Source organism: Phoenix dactylifera, chromosome 2 (genome assembly GCF_009389715.1).
Source record: "Phoenix dactylifera cultivar Barhee BC4 chromosome 2, palm_55x_up_171113_PBpolish2nd_filt_p, whole genome shotgun sequence".
In the NCBI taxonomy this organism is placed as follows: domain Eukaryota; kingdom Viridiplantae; phylum Streptophyta; class Magnoliopsida; order Arecales; family Arecaceae; genus Phoenix; species Phoenix dactylifera.
In genome coordinates this window covers 23,231,476-23,239,000 of record NC_052393.1, presented here as the reverse complement: position 1 = coordinate 23,239,000, position 7,525 = coordinate 23,231,476, and positions in this window count along the sequence as shown.

The following is a 7,525-nucleotide window of genomic DNA, read 5'->3' as shown; positions in this document are numbered from 1 at the left end:
ACTAGACGAGATGTCACTAGAGTCATCAAAAACAACATGTATAGACTCTTCTATAACTAAGGTTCTTTTATTAAAGACTTTATAGGCTTTACTAGTTGTAGAATAACCTAAGAATATTCCTTTATCAGATTTAGGTTCAAATTTCCCTAGATTATCTTTTCCATTATTATGCACAAAACACCTACATCCAAAAACATGAAAATAATTAACCTTTGGTTTTCTGTTTTTCCACAGTTCATAAGGTGTTTTCTTTATAATGGGTCTCAATAGAACTCTATTTAGTATGTGACAAGAGGTATTAATGGCTTCTCCCCAAAAGTACTTAGGGAGGTTACTTTCACATAACATAGTTCTAGCCATTTCCTCTAGTGTTCTATTCTTCCTTTCCACCACTCCATTTTGTTGTGGTGTCCTAGGTGCTGAGAAATTATGGATTATCCCTTTCTTACTACAAAATTCATTAAATGACTGATTTTCGAATTCGGTACCATGGTCACTTCTAATGGCTATGACTGAAGACTCTCTAGCATTTGTTACTTCCTTATGGAACTTCTTAAACATAGAAAATGCTTGATCCTTATGCACTAGGAACATGACCCATGTGTACCTAGAGTAATCATCTACTATAACTAGACCATATTTGTTTCCACCTAGGCTTGTTGTTCTAGTTGGACCAAATAGGTCCATGTGTAATAATTCTAGAGGCCTAGAGGTAGAGACACATTTTATGGATTTAAAAGAGTTCCTAGATTGTTTGCCAAATTGACATGCTTCACATATTTTGTTCTTTTCAAATTTTAATTTTGGCAAACCTATCACGGAGTCTCTTTTAACTAGTTTACTTATTGTGTCCATGCTTGCATGACCTAACTTACGGTGCCATAACCAACTAGCATCATTATCTTTAGTTTCATTTACAACTAAACATTGGTTATGTTTTGCAAGATCTTCTAGGTCTACAACATATACATTTCCACGTCTAATCCCTTTAAAAACTAAACTATTATCATTAGGGTTTGTTATAATGCATAGTGATGGCTTAAACATAACATCATACCCTTTATCACATAATTGACTAATGCTTAATAAGTTATGCTTAAGACCATCAACATATCTAACATTATCAATAAAAGTAGAAGGGGTGATTTGAACTTTACCAATACCAATGATGTGACCTTGGTTGTTGTCTCCAAAAGTCACAGCACCTCCCTTCTTAGCTTCAAGGGTGAAAAATTGATCTTTGTCACCCGTCATGTGCCTTGAGCAGCCACTATCCAAGTACCAGCAGTTTTTGTTGACCTTGGCTACAAGACACTCCTACACAAGCAAATCATGTCATCTTAGGTACCCAAGTTTTCTTGGGTCCTTCATGGTTAGTCAAGTTGGTTCCTTTTGGAACCCATACCCTTTTAATTTTCCTTTTTGTTTTATTTTTCCTAAAATTACACACATTTGCTTTATGACCTATAATACCACAGCAAAAGCAAGTTATTTTCTTAGTTTTAGTTTTTCCAGCTTTAACAAAGAAGTTACTAAGAAGTTTTTGTTTATTTCTTGGTTTATACCCTAAACTCGCTTTATTAAATACGGCTCGTTGACTATTAAGTATCATGTTTAATTTTTCAGAACTATATGTAAATTTTTCAACTAAGGATTTGTATTTGTTAAGTTCTTTAGTTAGAGTTTGATTTTCTGCTTTTAGGTCATTAAGTTCTTTTGTGAGATCCTTATTTAAGATTTGTTTATGATTTTTAAGTTCTGAAAGTTTCTTAGTTAGTTTTTCATTATCTTTAGTTAAGGTACTATTCTTTTGAGTTAAAAGTTGGTTGCTTGTCTTAAGTTCTATATTTTCTTTGATGATTAAATCCTTATCCTTAACTAATTTATCGTATTTATGTAGGTATGATTGATTAGCTATTTTTAGTTCTTTATTCTTAAGATTTATGGCCTTATATTCTACCATTAATACATTAAATGCATCATAAAGTTCATCAAAAGAAAAATCAAGATGCGTATCGGAAGTTACCTCGTTTTCGTTGGCCATGAAGCAGAAATTGGCCTTCTCTTCTTGTTCATCATCTGATGAGGAGGATGATGAGTCGGAGTCGGATAGTGTAGTGACAAGAGCCTTCTTCTTCTTGTACTTACTCCCCTTCTTCAGTAGGGGGCACTCTGCTCTTATGTGACCCGGCTTCTTGCACTCGTAACACCCAATCCCCTCATTTTCCCTTTCCTTACCTTTGTCCTTGCGGTAGGAATTTGAGGGGCCTCTCCTTTGATGATACGCCTTCTTGTGGTTGATAAATTTCTTGAACTTGCGCACAAGAAGTGCCTCACCATCATCTTCCTCATTCTCTTCTTCGTCACTGCTGCTACTGCAAGACAAGTCCTTGTTAGATGAAGTAGACTTAAGAGCTATTACCTTTTTCTTGTGGGAGGACTCCTCTTCGCTGTGTTGCTTCATGGTTAGCTCGTGAGTCATTAGGGATCCAAGGAGCTCTTCAAGTGGAAGCTTGTTCAAGTCTTTAGCTTCTTGGATTGCCGTCACCTTGGCTTCCCATGACCTTGGTAGGCAGCGAAGTATTTTCCTGACAAGATCACTGTTAGTATAGCTCTTGCCAAGGCTTTTTAGGCCATTGACAATGTCAGTAAACCTAGTGAACATGCTAGTGATTGTCTCATTAGAATCCATTTTAAATAGTTCATACTTATGAACCAATATATTAATTTTGGATTCTTTAACTTGATTCGTGCCCTCATGGGTCACTTCAAGTCTATCCCAAATCTCTTTTGCAGAGTTGCAAGTAGAGACCCTATTGAATTCATTTCTATCCAAGGCACAATAAAACACATTCATAGCTTTAGAGTTTAGTTGTGCCTTCCTCATGTCATGTTCATCCCAATCCTTTTCTAGTTTGGGTACCTTGACACCCTCTACATATATGGATGGGATGTATGGGCCATTTACTACAATGGTCCACATCTCATAGTCTTGGGCTTGGATGAATATTCTCATCCTAGCCTTCCAGTATGAGTAGTCGGATCCATTAAAGAACGGGGGTCTTTGGGTGGACTGACCCTCAATGTGGGAAGATCCAAATGGGGTTGTCATTTTGATCTTTTAACTCTTGGGTGGAAGAGTTTAGGCTCTGATACCACTTGTTGCCCAGATAGACAACCCAAGAGGGGGGGGGTGAATTGGGTTTTAAAATAATTTGAATAATTAAAACGATGTGGTTGACTAATTAAAAACTATTGCAAGTTATTTAATTAATGCTAAGTGCTGTGAGTGATGTGAGGGGAAGAAGAAGAGAGACAATCCAACACAAACACAAGGTTTTATAGTGGTTCGGAGCTAACCCTTGCTCCTACGTCCACTCCCCAAGTCTCACTTGGGAATTCACTATAACCCCCTTGGATTACAGCCGGTTGTTTTCCAAGCTCACAACCAAACTTGTTGTTTTACGAGCTCACAACGAACTCGGTCGGTTTTCCCAGGCTCACCGACTAGAACCGCCCCGATTGTTTTTCCGGGATCACAATCAAACCCTTACACACGTTGGTTTTAACTCGGCTCACCAACCAACCTCAATCCCCTTGATTCAATCCCCGATTGAACCAAGTAAATACAAGTTGTAGAAAGAAACAGAAAATGAGCTTCTCAAAAAGCAGATGAAAACAATATGAACAATAAATGAAGTTAAGAAGCCTCAAACGCTTTTAGATTGGAGATGAGGAATGGCTTCTTAAACTTCTGGTCTCCTCTTGAAAGAGTAGTCGACTTGAATGCAGGAGAAGGAGGCTTTAATTGCTGGGAAGATGTAGTTGGAAGCAGTAAATACAGATCTTCCTCTTTTTCGTTGAAGAGCACGTTGCAGAGCTTGAATGCTTGATTAGTTGGAGTGGAATGGTTGTTCTCTACCTTGCTACAGTCCTCTGTGGCTATTTAAGCCAACCCCCACGGAAACTAGCCGTTAGAGTGCTTTTTCTGCCCGTTCTGAACACTCTGCGCAGCCTGACAATATGACCGTTGGTGGGTTGGAGTCGACTCGCGCGATCAGGAGTCGACTCGGCTGTAGCGGGAGTCGACTCAAGCTTTTCCGGAGTCGACTCGGCAACTGTTCCAAATTTGAATTAAAGTTGCCTTCACGACTGGGAGTCGACTCGTCTTGACCTGGAGTCGACTCGTCAACTTCTGGAGCTGACTTGGCAATTTTGGAGTCGGCTCATCCACTGAAGTCCGTGGATCCAATTTTGAATTTTGTCCACTCGAGTCGACTCGACTGTCCTGGGAGTCGACTCGAATCTCAGAGCCCGAACTCCCGATCCTCTGTCTTTTGGCTCGTCCAGTCTTGGAGTCGACTCGAATTTCCTCGGAGTCGACTCGGCTCTCAGTTTCCGAAACTTGGTCTTCTGCCTTTTGATGTGAAGCTGTCTTGGAGTCGACTCGAGATGTCTGGGAGTCGACTCGAATCTCAGAGGCAGTAACTTGATCTTCTGTCTGTTGATGATCGCGGAGTCTCGGAGTCGACTCGCGTACTGCGGGAGTCGACTCGAATCTCAGAGTCCCAAAAATGCTCTCTGACTTTTTCTTTGTGTTCCGCTGAGAGTCGACTCATGCTTTCTTTGGAGTCGACTTGCCACCTATCGGAGTCGACTCGCGTTCCACTGGAGTCGACTCGAATCTCAGACCCGAAAACTGTTCTCTGACTTTTCTGCCTGTGACTGCTTGGAGTCGACTCTTACTTCCTTGGAGTCGACTCGGCGCACTTCGGGAGTCGACTCGCTGACAGGTTCTGAGTTGAAGCTTTCTGTCCTTCTGTCTGTTCTCAGTCGGAGTCGACTCGTACTTATCTGGAGTCGACTCGAGCTCGTGCCAGTGAACTTGATACGCTTGGAGTCGACTCGTGATACTCGGGAGTCGACTCGAGTCTCAGACATTGGTTCAAACAGACTCCTTAACTTATCCAAAAATTATGAACCAAGTCTTGGGACACTTAGACAGGATTTTCACTGAAACACTCAATTGAATTCATTAGTAATCGAAAGATATACTCAAATGCTTTGAGCTCATCAAAATCAAATGGGGTTTTAAACAATCACTCCACAGGTGTCAATTACGATTTTACCAATTTCAAATCATATTTGAATTTGGTCAAGCCCAATCTCTATTACTCAATCAAATTGAGTCTAATCAGTGATCTAATCACCAATTAACTTCTCCAAGCAACAATTGCTTAGGGCAATCAGTCAATCACATTGACTATTTTACCTCTAGACGATTCTCAATCGTCAATCAGCCATTTGATCAATCCTGAAACTTCTAAGCGTGTGACCTCACAGGTTCGAACCTAAGCCGGTAGTACAAAAACACTTTCTGCACTAATCGAAGTAACCATCTAGCAATGGGACCCGACGACCGAATAGGCCGAATAGATGCAAAGCAACATTCTAGAACCTATGGACTATGGTTACTGCATAATTAATCCTCTTGACCAGAAAATGCCCAGGATGGGTTCAGAGTCTGTCTACCCTGAAACGATCCATCCGAAAATATGTTTCAATTCAATAAGTCAAGTGATAGTGATTTGACTTTTCCTGGCCAGGGTACTACTTAATTGAAAATACAAGGCATTCACCCTTATTTTTAAGGGAGGTCAATCCCATCTTGATCTGCAACTGACTACCACAAGTACTTGACTGGACCCAGAAACCTTTCGTCGCTGGATTAGAAATCCAGATAGTCCGGCACCAAAGTACAGTGAGTTGCTTGCAAGCCACTGGTTGCAATCTCAGGTCTAAAGGATATATATACCCATATCCACTCGGAACAACTCTTGACAAGAGAGAGTCCGTTAATTGGTCACGTTCAGTGAATGTACACTACCATTCACCTGTATACCATACTAGTATCTCTATACTCTTTGGTTTGGAAGACAACCAACAAATATGATACACAATGACCTACGCCCGATAATACTATCGTCCTATTAATAGTATATCATACGATCATGAACTTTTAAGGACCTGTGTGACAAAATCATATTTCATTACACAAAGCAGTCCTAAGGACTTCATCACATCGAAGTTTATGAAGATGTTCTGGTGATGAATAAATACCATTTTATTTATAATTGATTCAAATACATTTACAATCAACAATTGATTGGATTTAGGACATAATTCCCAACAATAATGGCATATTTTAAAATTTTTCTTTAATAATATTTGAAAGCCAATGTTTTAAAGTCTTAGAATGAGAGTGAACTTGCAACCCTCCTCTGCATGTATGCTCACTGTTCATTATTTTAATTACAAACTTTTCTTGATTCACAAGTCGAGAAGCATGAATACACTATCCACATTCTTCATATGCACATTCCATGGTCACTTGTTAATGATTATTCTTCACAAATATAAAATCTCTCCAATTTGCAATGTTGAAGTTGTAAATTATGTCACCAAAGGTTTCTACATCCTTGAACTCCTCACAAACATCCTCTATAGTGCTTTTCCAAGCATCCAAAGTATTTTTTTGACTTGGTTCCTATTCGATTGTGGCTTTTGTTTCTTTGACAACTCGACTGAAATTACTTGAGCTGCTAAAAAAGATAAAATGCAAGGAGCCACTCTTTAAATCATTTTTGCAACAGCATGTACACTTAATATTCTGGGATGGGCCGCTATCCTTGCAATATAAAAAAATAATAATATATTAGCAATCAATTTTGCACTTAAAATAGATTACACATACGCAGATCATAATTTGTATGCATGTACAAGAGTTACTAGATATGCACAACAATATTAATTAAAACTAAGAATACCAAAATAAAAAGGAATACAAAGATCTCGTGCGTTACCTCATATCAATTACCACATCAGTAGCTTCAATCAAGCATGAAGAATGACTAATAACCATCTCAATCATAGCAATATTTAACTTAACATGTATTTGATGCATATATTTAACATCCTTATCGCCCATGAGCGTAACAATCATTCTGAAATTATTTGGAATATAAAGCTTTACTTCTATCATCATAAGAGATAGATGCTTCCATCTTTCCACTATTTTATTGTAAATATGATCGAGATTTATATCTTCAGAGATGAAAATAATATGGGCTTCACTACCATAAAAGTAAACAACCATAAAAATCGGGCAACTTGTATTGTTTGAAGACATGATAGTTTAAATAGTAGGGATGAAGAGATGCCACATATTTTTTGTTTTGAATATTTGATGTGAAGAGAACGATGAAATAGAATGGAGGAGGATTCATCTTTATAGACCCCTTTTATGTATTAATGGACTAAGAAGAGGGATTCTTTTCCGTTGATTGTTTGAAGAAAGGAAGTAATCAAATGAGGAAGAAGAGATTTGGCAAACAGGGAAGAAGAGATTTGGGGCAAGTGTGCATGATGAAAGATAAGATTTGGGGTGGACATGTGTGTAGGGATGATTTTTTTTTAGGGATCTCTTTTATGCATTAATGGACTAAGAAGAGGGATTGTTTTCAGT